This window comes from Zea mays, chromosome 5 (assembly GCF_902167145.1).
Source record: "Zea mays cultivar B73 chromosome 5, Zm-B73-REFERENCE-NAM-5.0, whole genome shotgun sequence".
NCBI lineage: Eukaryota > Viridiplantae > Streptophyta > Magnoliopsida > Poales > Poaceae > Zea > Zea mays.
This window is the reverse complement of record NC_050100.1, coordinates 72517087-72538225: the sequence shown is the minus strand read 5'-3', so window position 1 is coordinate 72538225 and position 21139 is coordinate 72517087. Positions and strand designations below refer to the sequence as shown.

Sequence of the window (21139 nt, the reverse complement as noted above, 5' to 3'; positions counted from 1 at the left end):
TTATGGATTCAAGCACGTAATATCAGTGGACAAAACAGATGCTAAATTTTAAACATCTTCGCCTTTCGCGATTTTAATATCGCATTGGTTTCGTCTGTCGCGAGTGTGACGTCGTTTTTTTTTTATTTTTATCTGCCCGGGCTCTTCCGAAATTTTCGTGATGTTCGGGACATTGTCATTCTGAAAATCGGTGCATCCGATGATTAATTAAAATTCATCGCCACGCGAATCCGAATTCAGAAGCTCGACCTCATTCTACGCCTTTTTATCCCGGACAGATTAATTTGAACTCGACGACTAAAATACTCGGTGCAAAATAATCTGAATCGTGCGTCGTCTAAATGAAATCGTGCGCGAGGATATAATTCAATTTATTCTTCGACACGCTGTTTTGGCGACAAAATTGCGTATACATTTACGGCTCTGGTTTCGGCTAATCACGCTGAGTAGATTAAAATACCGAAGCCGGACTCGTTGTAAATTGGTCTGTTTACATCGTGATCGGAATAGTCACGAAAACTACCCAACGAGATTCGGACAGAACCGTCTACGCTGTTATTCCTCGGATTTCCGTTTCATGATTCGAAAAATGGATAAGTAGTTGAATAGTGTATCGACCCAGTGGGTATTGCTAAAAATCCAGACGCAAAAATATCTGCGCATTTCTAATAAAAGAAAAGAAATTAAAAAAACTGCTGGCATCCCTATCCCTGCCGCTTCCTCCAACCTTTTGTTCCTATCCACGCGCGGGGGTGAAAAAAAAATCTTCTCCGGCCGTCGCTGGGACTCCTACAAATCTCATCGCCGAGCGGCTCCTGTGGGCGAGCGCTCTACCGCCCAGTCCTCTGCTCCTTGCTTCTTCCTTCTCTCTCGCACTTGCCGTGGAGGCCTCATCCTATTTTTTTCGTTCTTCAGAAGTTTAGAGCGTCCCTATCTCCTTCCCTCTGCTCTGATTTTTCCAGCAGCTGGTTTCCCCGGATATTCTTCCACGCTGCGCCGATTAGCACCTGGATATGTTCTCCAGCGCACAGCCTTATCCTGCAGCCGCCCTCGCCTGATTCTTTCCCAGCCGCCGCTCTGGGCGATTAAAAATCCTGCTCGCCGGCCGGATCTCCGGCGTCGTCTGCCCCTGCTTCCCTTGGCGTTCTTCCCCCAGTCGTCTCCTTCCTCTGCTCGTCGCTAAAATTCGCTGGCCGCGAATGCCCATGGCGCACCCCCAGTCCCTGCTTTCTCTTTGTCTCTCTCTTATCCATGGACGCGCGTTGCCGGAGCTCCCTGCTCGTCGCGCGCCCTGCTCGCTCATGGCGCTGGCTGCTGCTCTGCGGCTCCCAGCCGAACGCCCTCTGCCCCAGCCGCGTCCGGCCAGGTGTTTCTGCGTCCCGCTCGCCCCAGCAGCAGCTCGGTCTTGTCCCCTGCCATGGTGCCAGCAACTGTGCCCCCAGCTCTCTCTCACGCCGCACTTCTCTGCTTCAGCCGGTCGAGCTCTCTCGCCAAGGCCCCAGCCGAGCTCGTCCCTGTGCGCCGGGGTCGCGTGCAGCTCGCCCAGCTCGGAGTTTCCCCTGTCCATCTCGCCACGCTCAGTCTCTAGCTCCCTGTGCGCGCGTCGAGTTCCCGTACCGAATTCAGCGTACCGAATTCAGCCCCATGTTGACGTGTCCCTGTTCCAGCTTGCCGTGCCGCGTCGTCATCGCTTCCTGTCGCGAGCTCGATTCCCGTTGTCATCGAGTTTCACGCTTGCTCGCGTTTGTCGTCGAGCTGTTGAACCCCCTCCCTTGCTCGTGACTCCATCGTCGCGTCGTGTGTGCAGCTCTATATATGCCACCCTCCTATATCGTCGTCGAAGCTGTCATCCCCTGCTCGACCCCTACCTCACTAGCTCACTCCAAACACGATCTCGTCATCGTTCCGTGAGTCATCAAGAAATCTCGAAAATTGGGTGAAGACGAAGCTAGCAGCATTGTATCTCCCAAGTGCTCGACACAAGAGCTGAACCAGAATCCTTGCCGTGTTCGGATAGCGCGTCAGATTTAGAATGGTAAGCCGATTCAAAATTTCCGTTAGTTTAATTATTGAAGTAGTTCGATGAATGTGATATGCTTATTTTTATGATTTTGAAGCAGTCGCGTCACGGTAGGATTAAATATATGTGCAGTACGATAGAGTTAGTAATGTGAAAGATAGATTAATTTAGGTAATATTCGGGCGAGCTGATGACGAAAGAAATACAAATAAGTTTAGTATTCCTATTTGCTAGTTAATAGAATTTTCTAGTGTCGTTATGTCAATTTGATTAATTGATATGGTCGGTGCCCTGTATAATTAGTTAGTTTATTCTAGTCATGATATCCTTTGTTAATGATCAATTAAATGCCCTAGATAAATATCTCGCATTGCCGAAATGAGTGAAAGAAAATAATACCGATAAGTTTGTCTCTGTTAGGATTCAATCCAGCTAAGTTAAAAATAATGTAGATGATGAGTCGTGTCTAGGCTAATTATATTTTAAGTGTATGATGTGTTTGCGATGTTTGTGTTAGGTTCGTCTAATTTAGAGAAGCGTAATTATTGCGCGTAGTCGTATAGTAATAACTAGTGTTTTCGTGTAAGATTGTACAACAACTCGCCCTTAGGTGTTTAATTCGCTATCGCATAGCACTATTTAGGTTTGTAATATTCATGTTCATATGCATTCATATGCATAATGCATTTCATTCAGGTACGTTAATTAATCACGTGATACGGAAGACGATCCAAGTCGACCCCAAGTGCGGCCGGACTACTCCGCCTGAAGATACTGATGGACGAACCTGCCTGATCAAGTGCTAGGATAAGGATGATCGTCAAGTGGTCGCCTAACAACACTAACCTAGTGTTACCCAGGCAAGCCCCGGTGCATGCAACCCCTTTCCTTGTGTTTTTAAATACTTTTCGCACACTTTAAGTCTAGTGAAATGTGCATTAAGTTTATAGGAATTGCTTGAAACCCTTTGATGCATTGTTTTCCTTGATATCCATACCTTTATAGATACTTCTGTGAAGTATCAAAATTATGATTTACAAAAATGCTTAGCCTTGCTTGGATCTTGTGGATAGAGGTTGTCCTCAATTTAACCTGGGAGAGGATGGCTTCTACCTGCAAGAATATTTTCATCTGGAGCAATAGTGGGATCTTACTGCAAAGTTCCCTGTGATGCTCTTTCATCCTAAGGAACAGACACAATCCTAAGGATGGCAATACTTAAATTGAGACTTGGGTTAGGAACAGGTGATGTTCTACCCAGGTTGGTTAAGGATTAACGCGTATGTAGGCGTGCTGACCGAGGACCCTTTAACTGGTCACATGCCTCGTCATGGGTAAGCCTTGCCTCGGGCAGACTAAGGCCAGAATAAGATAACACGAAATGGGCGTGGAGCGGTGGCGAGAGTAGCGTGTACCCTCCGTGGCAAGAGGCTGGACGGTGGTGTATCTGTGCTCTCGGTTTGCGTGAACCTGATCTGGTCTTAAGAACCCCGGTGACGGGTTGACATATGCAAGGGTTAAGTGCTACATATGTCGTGTGATTGGAGATCCTCAGCTGAGTATAATCGATTCAGATCGCCGTACCTTCGCGGTTATGAAGACTTGGTCACTTTTCTACAACCTAAAGTCAGGATGTGAACACTATGGATAAAAATGATGTTGTATTGATGAGATGAAAATTAGACTAGATGCAAATGGAGTCTATTAATACTTAATATGGCGTTAAAAGATTGAAAGTAAGGACTCACTTTAGTAAGCTACTTCTGCAAAAATACAAGTTGATTTTTGCTAAAACCTCTCCTTGACTCCTATTTATCCAGCATACCCTTGAGAGTCTTTTCCTTAGTCGGGTAAGACTTGCTGAGTAATTCCATACTCAGGGTTTTATTCCCTGTTGTTTTTCAGGTTCTAACCTTGTGCTGCTGTAATGGTGTTAAGTGCCGGTGGGCTCGGCCTTCTTATAAGTCTAAGTAACCCTTCTATACTTCTTATTGAGGATGGTCACTTGAGCTAGCATATATTTCAAACTTATACTTTTGTAATCACTCCGATAAAATAATGTAAAATTTTTGTAACCTGTAAAATTTGGTAGTAAGATTTCCGCTGCAACAATATTGGTGTGTGTGATTTGTGTTACTTAATCCCGCGGTTCTGGTTTTAAGTGGTTTATCCGATGTCCTTGGACAATCGGACAGATCCTGTTAAGTTATCTGGTGCACATGCATAGCTGTCTGAGGTCTTTGAGACAAGGACAGGTGCATGTGGGCCCAATAACTTGGGAGGTTCTGCCACAGGGCGAAGTCGGGATTCAGGTTGCGCCCGAAGAGCGGATTCTCCCGGCGTTGCCTTGCGTCTTGCTCGGCCTGTTCCTGAGCCCGCCGGCGATCACGTCGTCGGGAGTTCCTTCGTTCTCTGAAGACGCGTTCTTCCGGAGTTTCTCCTATCTCCGAGACCTCGTCTCGCGAGACAGGCTGCTCCGGATCCCGTTCTCCGGCCACGTGATGTCGTCGAACGTTCCTGCGCCGGTTCCTCCGTCGGCGGGATTCTCGTTGAGGCGGCTCTTCTCCGGGCGCAGTCGGTTCGTCGTCAGAAACGGTGGGCGACTCCACTCTCCCGATGAAGAGGACGTCGGGGTAGAATGGTGCTGCTGTCGTGGCGACTTTCTTTCCGTTCTCCTTTGAGGCCGGAGGAACGGGAAGAACGACTTGCTTTTCCCTGGTATCCTTCTTCTTCGTGATCCGTGTCCATTCTTTCGTCGAGGAAGTAGACAGCGGAGTCTTCCGGGTCAGCGAGCCCTCGGCCCCCGACTTTCTGGAGACGATCTTTTTCCGAAGAGCTGGAGGTTGAGCCTCTCCGGCATTTTCGGGGTTCGTTGGAGGAGACTTCTTTTCCGGCGGATCCGCGATACGGTGTAGAATTCCCTCTTCATCCGCTACAGACGAGATTGTCCCAAAGCAGAACACGGATCCGGGACGCATGGTGATCTTGTTGTTGAAGATGACGGCCATTGAGCTAGCTTGGATCATCGACACACCCCCTACCTGGCGCGCCAGCTGTCGGTGTTTTGGGTCCGACCGCACACCCGGGGTTGCCCCTCGACGACTGTAGCAAAATGGTTCGTGCCGATCACACGAGGGACAGTGGACAAGATTTACAGGTTCGGGCCGCTTAGAGATGCGTAACACCCTACGTCCTGGTGAGTATGTGAACGAGGTTACAAGAGGGCTCTCTGGATTGAAGACACAGAGAGTTGAGGTGGGTGGCTAAGTAAGATAGGGTCGATCGTTCTGAAGGGGTGCCCCCTAGGCCTTATATACTCGACCGTGGGGCAGTACACGTGGATATGATAACAAGTAGCTAAAAGGTAGTGAACCTCTTGAGTTTATCCCTACGTAACCCTCGACTTATCCTCGCATGGCTCCGCTGCATGGGGGCTCCAGCGCGGGAAAGTCGGGTCTTTGTTGCGACTTACTCGTTCAACGTTGTGGGCCGTCCGAGTTTGCTCCAATCCGGTCTTACGTCTTCTCTGCTTCGTTGGTTGTCTCTCCCCAGGCCCACGAAAGAATGACCTTACGATTTATTGGGCCCTTGGGCCTTTTCGTGAGGTCTTTTACTCCTTTAGTGGACCCGGGGGATATCTATCCCCCACAGCCAGTTCTTAGCACAATTGGGAGAATTGGCCGACACAGAGGCATTTCATGTGCGTTTATTTTCATTATCGCTAACAGGAACCGCGTTTGCATGGTATGCCACTTTACCTCCTAATTCCATTTCATCATGGGGGGATCTAGAACAAAAATTTCATGATCATTTTTTCTCCGGTGACTATGAGTTGGATTTGGTAGATTTAGTATCATTGCGACAGACGAAAGATGAATGGGTTAATGATTACATCCGGAGATTCCGAGATACAAGAAACCGATGCTTTCAAATTCATTTAGCAGAAAAACAGCTAGTAGGATTAGGCTTTAATGGTTTACGATATTATTTAAAATAAAGATTAGAAGACATCCAATTTTTTACACTAGCACAGTTACACCAGAGAGCTTTGGCTTGCGAAAGCCGGAGCAAAGAAACTGCTAAAACAAGCCGTCACAACGTACATATAGTAGAATGCGACCAAAGTAGCTCAGATGATGAATCAGCAGAAGTGTACGCTGCTGAAATGGTTTGGCCAAAACAGGCCAAATCTTCGGCTTGTTCCTCCTTACAGCCGGTTCAAAAGAAACGTCAAGAGGAGGTTAAGTTTACGTTTAATGTTGGTAAGTGTGATAAAATATTTGACGAATTACTCAAAAATGGCAATATTAAAATAAATCACACTGTTCCATCCGCCGACGAGCTAAAACGTCGTGCGTACTGCAAGTGGCATAACTCATTTTCTCATGCCACTAATGATTGTAATGTATTTCGGCGACAGATTCAATCGGCCATTAACGAAGGACGATTGAAATTTCAGGAAATGCAGGTGGATACAGAGCTCTTTCCGATGAACATGATTGACTTCGAGGGCAAGAAAGTCCTGGTTCGGCCAAATACAGCCGATAAAGGCAAAGGCAAGGAAACAATCATCGGCAATGCTAAAAAGGCCGATGGGGATTGTAAAGTTTCTTGCAGGAAAGTGGTGGCCGAGAAGACTCCCGATGGAGGGGAGACCCTGAAGGTGACCATCACAGCCTCTAGCACTGGGGGGCCAGCGCAGACAGGGAGGCAATTGCAGGAACCCATGCTGCGCATCACGGACAGTCCGCCGTCCAGACACGGACGGTCCGACGCTTCTCCGGACGGTCCGGAGGACTCCAGCGGACGGTCCGGCCATGCTCAGGACTCGCAACGACCACGTACCTTCAAACCACGATGACCAGAGATAGATACGTGGAAAACAAATACATTTAAAGCAGCTGGTCGGCTGATCAAGCCTGACCCGACTTTCGATCAATTGTTGTCTAAATACGTAAAAAAGAAGGCCGACCCCAGTGACCGGCCAGCAAAGCGACCCCGCTCACCCATTCATGAGCAACGTCAGGTCAGGCCGATTGGATCACCCCACCAATCGGAAGAAATGAAAGGTCATACTATACAATTGAGACCTAACATACCGACATGGACACCTCCACCCCCTTATCCATCTATGCCATATCCATACACATACTTACCTCCACCGTATGTTCCAAATCAAATGTGGGGCATGCCACCATATCCATTTGGCATTCCACAATACCCCGCCTGGGGGGCACCCCAAACATCCGTTTTTGACAGGTTGGCGCCGCCAGTACAAGACCGATTGAGCGCTGCTGAATCCGGTCACCAGGCATAGGCCCAACAAGATTGCCGGACTACTCGGCCTCCTAGGCCGACCAATCCGGCAGGGGGGCATATGCCTGTAGCAACTCAAAGAACAACAAAAAAGGACATCATCAAAATAGGCACTGCAGATGTTGTCATACATGGAGACAATAAAGGGCCGATGATTTTTGGTGAATCGGCCAATACAACCAAAAAAGAAGATACGGCTACCATCAAAACAGCCGATCCAAAATACTCCATGCCTCGATGGTGCCCAGCGGGATTGACACGGTCCCAAAAGAGAAAATTACAGCGCCTAAGAGCAAAGGAGAGCCAGGAGAAAGAGGCGGAAAATATATTCAATGACACACATCCACAGTACCCGCCACCGCAAAAGAAATGGAGACCAAAGGCCGTTGAGGAAAAACAAACGACCACAAAATAGAAAATCAAACAATACTTGTGCAGCACCCTACAGGTATGGCAGATAGCCCGGCCAGCAAGGCTGGACAATCTGCACCAGGCGCGGACCGTCCGGCCTCTGCGCGCGGACCGTCCGTTCTTCACCAGGAGGCCTCTGGACAACCTGCACCAGGCGCGGACCGTCCGGCCCCCGCGCGCGGACCGTCCGCCGTTCACCAGGAAGCGTCCAACGACACGCCAACATCAATGGAAGAGGACGACCTACTGGGAGAAGACCTGGTCGACTACGAGGCTTCTCCAGAACGCCCAGGTATGGATGTGAATGTTATTACATTCTCCGCCGATTGTACTATTATCGGCGACAATGAACCTGTTGTCGCCCAGTTTGATTTTGGTCCTAAAGAAGCCGCCTTTACTAAACCAAAGGAATCAGTAAATCATTTAAAGCCGCTCTTCGTGCGCGGTCACATTGATGGGATACCGATTGCTAAGATGTTGGTAGATGGAGGGGCGGCTGTAAATCTAATGCCTTATTCATTATACAGAAAATTAGGTAAACAAGATGACGAACTTGTCAAGACCAACATGACCCTCAGCGGTGTTGGAACTGATAGTTCGATCAAAGCCAGGGGAGTCACGTCCGTTGAATTAACCATTAGGACTAAGACCCTTGCTGCTGTATTCTTCGTCGCTGATGTAGAAGGAAATTACAGTTTAATCCTAGGCAGAGATTGGATTCACGCCAATCAATGTATACCTTCTACATTACATCAAATGCTAATACAATGGGTAGGCGATGACATAGAACAAGTACATGCTGATGTATCGGCCTGCATCGCTGTGGCCGATGCCCCTGTACTCTGGACTTATGAGACTGCTACATGTCTCACAGGAGTAGATTTTTTTGATTATCAATTCATAAGTATAGATAAGAAAGGTTTCATTCCTGTAATGCTAGAGCTGATGGAGAATCGGCTAAACCCTAAATAAAGTTTAAATAATGAATACACACAAAGTTCATGAGTCTCTGGTCACGGACAGTTCGACTTCCAAGGCCGGATGGTCTGGTCTTTCACAAAAGGGTTCGGACTTTAAGACCGAACATATATCACAGCAAAAGGACAGTATTACGGATGATCCGATCCCCGAGACCGGAAAGTCCGCCGTCACACAAAGATCTTCTAATTCCTCTGTGGGGAACATGATAGAGGAATTCAGAGATCTTGATAAACTAGGATAGGGGTTTACGTCGGCCGATCCTTTGGAGGAGATTGACGTAGGAGATGGTAAAACTCCAAGGCCGACTTTTGTAAACAAGACCCTAGAGACCGATCCTAGAGATGAGATGATCGGTCTATTGAAGGAATATTCAGATTGCTTTGCTTAGAATTACACTGAGATGCCTGGATTAAGCCGAGAGATCGTAGAGCATCGACTGCCTATTAAATCTGGTTTCAGACCTTTCAAGCAAAGAGCTAGAACATTTCGTCCAGATCTTCTCCCGCGCATCAAGGACGAAATCCACCGGCTGCTAGAAGCTGATTTTATCAGACCTTGCAGATACGCAGAGTGGGTCTCCAATATTGTGCCGGTGGAGAAGGAGTCAGGTAAACTTAGAGTATGCATTGATTTTCGCAATTTAAATAGAGCAACTCCTAAAGACGAATATCCCATGCCCATAGCCGACACATTAATCAATAATGCATCAGGAAATAGAATTATTAGCTTCCTTGATGGTAATGCCGGATATAATCAGATTTTCATGGCCGAAGAAGATGCGTCTAAAACGACCTTTATATGTCCAGGCTTCATTGGTTTATTTGAGTGGGTTGTCATGACATTTGGTCTGAAAAATGCTGGTGCTACTTATCAGAGGGCTATGAATTTGATCTTCCATAAATTGTTAGGAAACACTGTGGAAGTTTACATTGATGATATTGTAGTCAAATCGGCTGAGTTTAGTTCTCATATAGCTGATTTGCGCAAAGCCTTTGATAAAATGCGTTAGTATGGTTTGAAAATGAACCCACGTAAATGTGCTTTTGGAGTGTCGGCTGGTAAGTTTTTAGGATTTATCATACACGAACATGGTATAGAGATAGACCCTGACCGAATCAAGTCTATTCGGAATGTGGGACCTCCGACCTGTAAGGTCGAGGTACAAAGGTTTCTCGGCAAGGTGAATTATTTACGAAGGTTTATTTCTAACCTAGCCGGGAAGATTGATGCGTTCACCCCTATTCTTCGGCTTAAGAATGATGTCGAATTCGCTTGGGGGCAGAACAACAAGAAGCATTTGATCTCATCAAAAAATACTTATCTTCGGCTCCCGTATTAAAAGCACCACGAGCAGGAGTACCATTTCGATTATACATTGCAGCTGAGGATAAGGTCATTGGGGCTGTTCTGACACAAGAAACTGAGGGGAAGGAGCATGTGGTGACATATCTGAGCCGAAGGTTGGTGGATGCTGAAACAAGGTACACTTTTATTGAGAAGTTATGCTTATGCTTGTTTTATGCATGCACCAAATGTAGATGTTATTTACTGTCTAGTCATTGCACTGTTTCTGGTCAAGCCGATGTGATCAAATACATGTTGCATAACCCAATTATGAGTGGTAGAATTGGTAAGTGGGCTTATGCACTCATAGAATATGACTTGGCCTATGAACCATTGAAATCTATGAAAGGCCAAGTCGTAGCGGATTTCATTGTAGAACATCGGGTTAATGATATTCATGAACTAGACATGTCATACCTCACTATTACTCCTTGGACTTTATATTTTGATGGATCGGTTTGCAATGAAGGGCAAGGAATTGGCATTGTGCTTGTTTCACCAAGTAATGTCTCCTTTGACTTCTCTAGCCGATTGAAAACTTCTTGCACTAACAATTAAGTCGAATATGAAGCACTTTTGTTTGGTTTAGAACTTTTAAATGGTATGGGAGTAAAACATGTAAAAGCATTTGGTGATTCTCAGCTAGTCGTCCAACAGGTGTTAGAAGAATATCAATGTTTTGATGGTACTCTAAATAGTTACCTTGAGAAATGTTGGAGCATAATCCATTCTTTTGACGAATTCAGTATTCGGCATATCTCTAGAGTTGAGAATCATAGAGCTAACGATTTGGCACAAGATGCATCAGGTTATCGGATAAAGAGAGGGAAATTTCACAAAACTGAAAATCTGATAACTAGTGCAGAGCCAAATTCCCAGGTCGCGGACCGTCCGCGTGATGACGCCGGACCGTCCGGGGTTACCAGAAATGTTCTCTTAATTGATTCGGCTGACAATGAAGTCGATGCAAGTGATTGGAGGACACCTATACTTAATTATTTACGGAATCCCAATATCAGGACAGATAAGAACATTCGGCGAACAGCTTTCAAGTATGTTTTGATGAGTGATGAACTTTACCGCCGAACAGTCAATGGCGTCCTGCTTAAGTGCTTGGGCCCAGATGATGCTATATTAGCCATGGCCGAAGAACATGAAGGAATTTGTGGTACTCATCAATCAGCTCCAAAGATGAAGTGGTTGTTGCGAAGGTCTGGTTTTTATTGCCCTAGTATGATAGCTGATTGTTTCAAGTACTACAAGGGTTGCCAAGTGTGTCAAAAATTCGGCGACCTACAGTTGGTCCCTGCAGCCGAATTACATCCTATCATCAAGCCTTGGCCGTTCAGAGGATGGGGATTAGACTTTATTGGAGAAATTCATCCTTCATCATCAAAGGGGCATCGATTTGTGTTAGTTGCCACTGACTATTTCACCAAATGGACTGAAGCCGTTGCTCTAAAGAACATGACGCACAAGGAGGTAATTGAGTTCATAAATGAGCATATTATTCATAGGTTCGGCATTCCCCAGACCTTGACTACAGATCAAGGTACTTCTTTTATGTCAAAGGAGGTACGTGAATTTGCTGAATTATACAGAATTAAGCTGCTTAATTCATCTCCATATTATGCTCAGGCCAATGGACAGGCCGAGTCTAGTAATAGGACATTGATTAATTTGATAAAAAAGAAGATATCTGATAATCCTAAACATTGGCATAAGATTTTGTCTGAAGCTTTATGGGCTCATAGAATATCTAAACATAGGGCTACTAAAGTATCTCCTTTTGAGCTTGTCTATGGGCAGGAAGCAGTGTTGCATGTGGAAATAAGTTTGAATGCTGTCAGGTTCGCTAGACAAAATGATCTAACTGCTACTGATTATTATAATTCAATGATGGATAATATTGATGAGGTGACCGACAAGAGGATGATAGCTTTGGGAGCAATAGAAAAGGACAAGATCATTGGTAGCCAGGGCCTACAACAAGAAGGTCAAAGCAAAATCATTTCAAGTAGGGGACCTGGTGTGGAAGACCATTCTGCCTCTAAGGAATAAAGACCGGAAGTTCGGGAAATGGTCGCCAAGCTGGGAGGGTCCTTATAAAGTAAAACAGGTGATGTCTGGCAACGCCTATTTGCTACAAACATTACAAGGCAAGGATTTGCCTAAGGCTTTGAATGGGCGTTTCCTCAAACAGTACCATCCTAGTATGTGGCAAGATGCCTAAGAGAACCGATGTAATCACATCGAGTTAGTTGCTTTTGGTTTGCTCAGCTCCACCAAAAGGTAGGGGGCATATGTTGAGCACCGTTTTGAGCCTGGCGGACGGTCCGGCCCTGAGGCCGGACGGTCCGCGGTCCGGACAGTCCGCGCTTGTGGGCCGGACGGTCCGCGCATGCGCAGAGCAGTTTAGGGTTCCGAGTTTTGTGCTATGTTTGTTGGCTAGATTTGCGGAATTAGCTCAGAATCCAGTCGTGTAAAGGGTCCAGCCCCCTCCTCTATAAAAAGAGAGGTCTACGATCAATTTGTAATCATCAATCGAATCAATACAACTTCTATTTCACATTTTATCCTAGGAGTAGTTCTAGTCTAGTTTAGGTTTAGCCTCTCGATCCCCAAATTCTTTGCCTCTCTTCTACTCTACGCCGATTAGAGGAGTCTAGGTCGGCCGGCCCGAGCCTAGACAACCCCTAGGATCTCTCTTCCCCGACGGGGTCCCTCCCGAGAGCGAGATTCAGGTCGCCGACGACGACTTCCGCCGCCCCTGCGCATGCGCGGGCCGTCCGGCCCCATGGCGCGGACCGTCCGGTCGTCAGGTAGAGGACCCGAGCCCTGCGCCAGGTCGCGGACCGTCCGGCCCTAGGCCACGGACCGTCCACGCCTGACCAGAGAGCACCGCCGCCGGTTCTTCTTGAGTATTTGGCGCTCCAAAAAGGCGTCAACAGGTCCCCTGCAAGCTCCTCACGCGGGTCGCGAGCTTCCTGTTCCCATGGAGCGCAGCCGCGTCTCTCTGGTGTTTTTCCCTGCGCGCGCCCAGCCGAAGTCCCCTGCGCGCGTGCCTGCGCGCAGCTCGCGCCCCTGCTCGGACTGCGTTTGCCCCTGCTGCGTGTTGTCGAGCTCCTCTGTTGTGCGCGCGAAGCTCTCTGCTCGTCGTCGAAGTTCCCTTGCCGTGCGCTTTGGCGTTGGCTGCCGCCGATTCCGCCATTAATCTCTCAAGCTCGCCAATGCTCTAGCTCGCTGTTGTCGTCAAGTCCGAATATCACACCTCGTTCTAGTGGCCGTGAGTTCTTCACTGTGCGCGCGCGAGCTCCTCTGCTTGGCCCGTCGTCGTTCTCCAGCTCCTTACCGCACTCGGCTGTTCGTCGTCATCGCTCGGTCGTGCGACAGGCTGACTGCGTGTCGTGTGTCGCACATCCTAGGTCCTCGTCGACACGTCGTTCGTCTTCGCACGGTGTGCGACGGTATCGTCGTTTTTCCTGTTCAGTGCTCGCGTGGTTTCCTGCTCGCCAGCGCGCCATGTCGGCTCGCTCGGCCTTAATCCCTATCACATCGTCGACCTCGCCGCGACTTAGTTCATCCATTGTGCTGGTCGCTGTCCCATACTGTGCCTATTAGCTCGGATCCTGCCCCAGCTCGTCGTTGCGTCGTTCACAGTCGAGTCATTGAACCCGTCATCCCCTGCTCGACCCCCACCTCACCAGCCCGCTCCAGACTTCAATCGAAGGTCGTCGTCGTTCCACGTGTCATCAAAAAAATCCTAAGAATTAGGTGAAGATGAAGCTAGCAGGGTGATATTCACCAAGTACTCAACAAAAGCTCGAACAAGTCGTCGAGCGTCATCCTCGTCTACGCCAAGCCCCAAGCCATGAAGACACTCTGGTGCTGGCCACGCGTCACCAGCTCGACAAAAAGAAATCCCATGGGTATCAGGTCAAGAATAGAAATTGTGTACATCGCTCGCGAGACGTGTGTGGTCAATGACGTCAACCGAAAACCGTCATCGAACTTCCGACTATCGCGTCGAATTAGTCAGGGTAAGTAAATTTGTTATTCGTGTTAGTGGATTGATGGATGGTCTGACTAGGTATAATATTTATTAGATTGCCTGAGTCGTTTTGGTAATTTGGTCGATGTTGTAGGATGAATGAGATCTCAATAGGTCTCAGTGTTTGCGGGACTGTAGATGTTAAAAATGGGAAGTTTTACTAATATATATGATACACAAGTTAACCGGTAAATTAGTTTAGAAAGTTAATAAAAGTTCTTTTATCAAATTTTATAAGTATTAGGTGTCCAAGACTTGTGAAGTTAAAGTTATAAGTCGTTTAGTGTGCTCTCTAAACTAGGTATAATATTCTATGTGTGTTAGTCACTTTCATAATTGGAATGTATGTTGATTGCTACCTCGACTGTTTAGCTAGGTTGTAAGAGCATGATTGCCGTAAGTAACAATATATCGATAATTAGTGTCCACAATGTCTCGTCATTAAGTAGGTTATTTCTCTTTTGCGTAGCATCGTAATATCTGGTGTTATTGTTCCTTATTTGCATTCATGTGCATAATGCATTTCAATTAGGTACGATAATTAATCGCGTGATGCGGAAGACAAGCCAAGTCGACCCCAAGCGCGGGCTAATCCGCATGGTGATGCTGATGGACGAACCGGAAGATGGATAACCTGATCAAGTGCTAGGACAAAGGATGGTCGTCAAGTGGATGTCACCTAACAACACTAACCTAGTGTTATTCAGGCAAGCCCCGGTGCATTCGCCACCTCCTTGATGTTTTAAAATCTTTATCACCTTGTTTGATGCATTAGGTGATAGGAGTTGTGTGCTAAACCGTTGATGCATTTCCTTCCTTGAAAATTGATTTCCCTTCCTTGATACCCAAAAGAATTTTATGATGCTTAGCCTTGCTTTAGCATACAAAAATGTTTTGTTTTAAAACAAAGGTGATGCTTCAGTGGGTGGGAATGTTTTCAAAAATAAAACTTGATGGTGGATCTGTCAAAGGCCTTGATGGGTTCAACATCGGAAAAGATGTACCTCTGCCAGGTACCAAACTTTGGGTTGAAAATAATAAAGCTGAGACCGGGCGGTTGACTTGCACAAGAAGGGAGTCTCGGTGTAGTGTCTTCATCTGAGTCGATTAAGGACCGTGTCGATGTGGGCCTGCTGACCGAGGACCCTTTAACTGGTCACATGCCTCGTCATGGGTAAGCTTTGCCTCGGGCAGACTAATACCAGAATATGATAACACGCAATGGGAGTGGAGAGATAGCGAGAGTAGCGTGTACCCTCCGTGGCAAGAGGCTAGACAGTGGTGTATCTGTGATCTCGGTTGGCGTGAACCTGATCTGGTCTTAAGAACCCCGGTGGCGAGTTGACATATGCAAGGGTTAAGTGCTACATATGTCGTGTGATCGGAGATCCTCAGCTGAGTATAATCGATTCGGATCGCCGTAACTTCGCGGATATGAAGACTTGGTCACTGACTTACACGTAGCAATCCAGTGAAGATGAAGGGTTGATAAGAAATTGGCTAGTATAGGTCAAGTGATTGAACTAGGGTAGAAAGAACTCTAGATGCAGGTAATTTTACTTAACATTACTAGTAAAATTGGATTTCTATGGATCCACTCATAGTAAGCTTTTCTGCAAAACAGAGTCTTTGATTCTTGATAAGCCATACCTTGAATCCCTCTAGCCAGCATACCCTTGAGAGTCTTTTCTTTAGTCGGGTAAGTCTTGCTGAGTAATTCCATACTCAGGGTTTTATTCCTTGTTGTTTTTCAGGTTCTAACTTTCTGCTGCTGTTGATGGTGTAAAGTGCCGGTGGGCTCGGCCTTCTTATAAGTCTAAGTAATTCTTCTATACTTCTTATTGAGGATGGTCACTTAAGCTAGCATATATTTCAAACTTACAAATAATTTATAACATCTCAAAGTTATTCCTTTGAACCACTTTTGTAATCACTCCGATAAATACAATGTAAACTTGTTGTAACTTGTAAAATTTGGTAATAAGATTTTCCGCTCCAAAAATGTTGGTGTGTGATTTGTGTTACTTAATCTTGCGATCCTGGTTGTTCGTGGTTTATCCGGGGTCCTTGGGGCACTCGGACGGATCCTGTTAATTTATATGGTGCACATGCATAGTAGTCTGAGGTCTTTGATACAAGGACAGGTGCATGTGGGCCCAATAACTTGGGAGGTTCTGCCACACAATTCGACCATTTACTAGATGAAACCTACCAGTGAACAGACCCGCTCATTTTTGTTAGGCAAACAGGAACAACCACAGTAAAACAAACATAACTGGAGTTTCAAATTTCATATGAATGCACTCTTTAACAATCTGGAAAGCTTATTAAATTATCTACAACTTCTTTTACCAACCTAAAGTTTAATTCTGTTGATAAAATTGCCTAAATCTTAAGAGAATAGATTCTGCACAAAATTGTGAGACTGAAAAACTGCTATAATCAAACTGCAATAACTTTCTGATCTGAGGTCCGATTGAGGTGTTCTTCGCAGCCATGGAAAGATATACAAATTATCCACGACTCATATATAGACTTTTTATTTTTTGAGGCCACTAAGACCACAGAAAACTGGCATGAACAGAAACTGTCGAATCTGCTATTCTGCAGAAAACTAAATTCGAGCTCAAAACCTAACCCCACATCTAATCCAACCTCTAATCCTTTAATCCCCATGATCCACAACCTCCAAAAGCACATAATTATAGGGAGGAACAAGGATTTCATCCATACCTAGGGTTTTCCCCAAGAAAATCTTCAAGAAGAGATGGGGAAGAACATCTCCTTGATCCTCTCTCCCTCTTCAATTCAACGTGCTCCTCCTCTTCTCGATCTGTCACACCCGATTTTAGAAGGAAAACCGAATGCGAACCATGTACGTGCCAGGATCAACAATTCACGTACACAGCAGTTACATAACTGGACATCATCACACAGTGCTCAAATAATAACATAAAAGAAGGTATAATAGTCAATTACATCATGATGTCCGAGACATCCACATAGTCTTTAACAATTATTAAAGTGCGGAAAAGAAACGTAGATACACACGGCCTTCACAGGCAGCTGACTAGGGGTTCGACGCTAACCCATGCCTAGAACTCATTGTACTCTTGAAGCTCCTGGAAGTCTTCCTCCACGACTTCATCTTCTCCTGAGCAGTGGTTGCAACGTGGACAACCAGGGGGGTTTGGTGTGTAAAGCAAGGGTGAGTACACATCAACATACTCAGCAATTGTCCCGTTTGGCTGTAGTGGACTAGCTTTATGTGAGGTTAAGTCAAGTAGTTGCTTTTAGTTGGTCAGGTTATTATTACTAGTAGAAAGCCAGGTTTTAGCATTAACCCAAGTTGTTAACCCAAAGTATCCTTTCCAAATGGAAAGAATACCACATACCATTACCATAGTCATAATCAAAACCATCATCCTCGTCACATCCTGTAAACCAACCATCTCTGATCAAAGTATCTCTAATCAATGGAGCTCCCTTGGCCGCTCATAACCGCGAGCACAACTGATATATCATTTTCATAACACTCTGCAAAGGTTGCGCACTTTACCCACAAGTCGTGATTCCCTCTTGCCTCGGGCCAATCAAACCCTTAAACACTACCAAGGTGAATAGGCAGTGTCTCACTACGTAGCCGTTACAAAGATTCCCTGGGGCTGTAGCCGCCCGTTAGGTTTCCTAAATGCACCGCACTCCTCCCCAAGGGGCGAACCAACCTTGGCAGAGCGAGCCGCATACACCGAGCCCCATTAACAGCACGACGATGAAGTGAACTACACCCCAGTTTTTCTAATTATTTAGCTAAGGGTGTCCCATTCCACCCTCATGGTTGCACTGTTTTCCCAAGCGGTCATCCAACGAATCAGTCCTTACGGAGAGGCACTCGAGAAACCGCTCGAGTCCCCTTAAATGTCACATTATCATCATAATAATCAAAAGGGAAAACATCGTATCATAAATAATCTCATCATGTTCATTGATTAATGTGAAGCACTAGCATAAAGCTAAACCAAAATAACCCAACCCATATAGGTAAGCAAGGACAAGATAAACAAAAGCTAGTCAATCCTTAGGTATAAAGTAAATGCGGGGAGTGAATTATGAAATGAGTAGGACATAGATGGGTCAAGGGACACTTGCCTCCACCAACCTTAGGTATAAATTGTGTAAATGCTCAGGGTCTTCAGCCTCGTAGAACTCAAGGAGCCTGATCACTTGGTCGTCAAAACTTGATCACCAACTCCTCGAAGCTCAGGAATAGATCGCAATCTATTCGCGACACCCAGCAAAGACAAACGAGCACAAGCAAACAAACGTATACATGCATAAGAACATTACACCATACAAATGAAACCAATATAAAAATTGGCAATCTAAAATAGTGAGCGCTTCTACGGTTACGCGAGGAAAAGAACCACGATAGTCGAAGCTACGGTCGGCAGGTTAGGGCGTTTACACTAAGCAAGTATTAATTAGAATATTAATATAATAAATATTAGTCGAGGAAACCTTAAATTAATTATCTAACATATGAGATCTGACGAATTAATATTATCAACACGAGTGTTTATAAGCGAGAACAATTTATTATCGCACAAAAATGTCGCGCGACACCCACGAACGATACGCGACGACGCTCGCGAAGCAGCACCGCGGCACGCGAAATAACACGTACGACAGCACGCGACACGCGTGAGTCAACAAGAGTACGCGCGCGAACAACACGCAACGATGCGCATACCAGACGCGCGGCGCGAACGCGTGAACGAACAACGGTGACGCGCAAACAGCGCGCGATTGCCACGCGAAATAGCACACAACTACGTTAACTTGTATTTATAAAAACACAAATTAAAACTATAAATTAGCTTTAGTTAAATTGCTACTTTAATAAACAACATATAAACAAATTAATTAATTAATTAATTGAACTTGTGTCATGGCAAAATAATGTTATTAACACGTAATCGACACGGTTGCAAACTTAACGCAACTGAACTGAGTCGAAACTAATCTAGGACACAAAACATATTAACTGCTTATGGTTCACGAACTTAATTGATGTGATGCAAATCTAGGAACGGAGCCGCACAAAGGGCCACATGGGTCACGGGCACAAAGGATCCCACAGATCGGATCCCGTGTGGCCACACCCATCTTCAACCTCACGATTACAGGAATAAATGGGGAATGGAAAAGTTACTGTCGGAGAGGGAGGGGCACTGACCGCTCCGGCCTGGGCGGGCTCGCCGGTGGCACAATGGGGCGGGGCTGAGCGCGTGCCGTGCCAGACCGCTGGGGCTAGCTGCACGCAGGGGCTGGCCACGCGTAGGGACTGGAGCCGGGGAAGGGAGGGTGGTTGTTACCTGCTCGGCGGCGAGAGGGCGAAGGCATCAGCGAGCTTGACGATGGCGAGGCGTGGACGCACGGCGAAGGTGCTGTGCAGGCTCACGACGTCGCTCCTCTAGACGACGTCGGCCGCACATAGTGGGGCAGGGTGGTCGGCGTGCCGATGGCGGGCCTCCAGGCGATGGCAATGGGCTAGGCGAGGTTCCGATTCGCGGTCGCAGAAGCGCGACGGAGCTCCTCCGCGACGACAGCATGGTGACCTTTGATGTCGAGGCGCGGGCACGACGAGCGGCGAGGCTGTACGACTCCTCCACACAACAACGGGTGTGCGGGGACGCGTCGGCGAGGCAGCCGTGCTGGTACGGTGACCAGCGAACGGCTACGAGGCGGCTCCGTGCAGGGCTGGGCAGCGGTGCAGGGGTAGACGGGCTGGGCGGCATGCTTAACCAGCGACCGGGCAGCAGCAGCGAGGACAACTGTACGTGGTGGAGTTGCTTTGGGTGGAGGGTTGAAGCAGCGTCAGTTGTCAAAGCTACGAGCACGTCTGCAGCGGAAGAAGCAGAGTTGAGCGGTTGAAGGAGAGAGAGAGGATAGTGCTGACGCGCAGGGCCCACAACACAATGTACAACCGGCTACCATGCCGGATCATGTTCAGGGCGTGCGTGTGGCTGGGCACTGCCCTGCTCCCGCTGCGCGTGCACATGGTGGGCTAGGAAGTCGAGTGGGCTGGCCAATTGCCAAGCCGGGAGGAAAAAGAAAAAATGCTTTTCTTTTTTTATTTCTTATTTCTTTATATGTATATATATATGTATATATATTTATATTATATTATTTCCAACTAATTCAAATTTTATAGTTTTTCCTCCATCCGAACGTAAACACCACCAAGATTATTTTTAGCAAACAAATACTTTACTTCGACATGAAATGCAACACTCATATTTATTCAAAACAACACCCATAAATACTAGGTTAACTTATTTTTTTTTTAAAAAATAAAAAACAGAGAAAAGAACAAAGTAAAAGTAACACCTGCATTTTTTGAGTATAAAGGAAAGAAAAATTTATACCCTAAACTTCAGGGTGTTACAAATCTAACCCACTTAACAGAATCTCGCCCTCGAGATTCAAGAAGAGGCTAGCAAGAACGACAAGGTTGGTTCATAGGCTGTCCACGGCTCTCTGGAGTTGACTTTGACTCTGCAAGCTTAACTTGTGGACTGGTTGCTTTGACCTTCAGATGTTCGAGACCAACCGATGCAATTCTTGAGGGTCTATTCACTACAACAGCTACAGTCATTTTCGGCGGCCAGAAGCCGCCGAAAATAAGCCAGTTCCCGCCGAAAATAAGCTATTTTCGGCGGCAAAAGGCTTATTTTCGGCGGCTTCTGGCCGCCAAAAAAAACTGGCCGAAAATAAGGCTTTACTTTCGGCGGCCAGGGCCTGGCCGCCGAAAATAGCTTATTTCCGGCGGCTGGCTTCCTGGCCGCCGAAAGTAAGCTATTTTCGGCGGCCAGGGAGCCGGCCGCCGAAAATAAAAAACTGCCGAAAATAAAACCCTTATTTTCGGCGGCCAGGGGGCCGCCGAAAATTACTAATTTCAGAGCAAAAAAAATTGAAAAAAAAACGAAAAATAACAGAATTTTATACAAAATTCA

At 46.5% G+C, this 21139-nt stretch overlaps 1 long non-coding RNA gene across 1 annotated transcript; it reads left to right on the top strand.

Annotated features, from left to right (window-relative positions):
• Positions 1-833: 833 nt before the first annotated feature.
• LOC100272626 (uncharacterized) lies at positions 834-2878 on the top strand. The gene is made up of 2 exons (NR_159997.1): positions 834-2035; positions 2717-2878. It is a non-coding gene; the product is annotated as an uncharacterized lncRNA (long non-coding RNA).
• The last annotated feature ends 18261 nt before the right edge of the window (positions 2879-21139 follow it).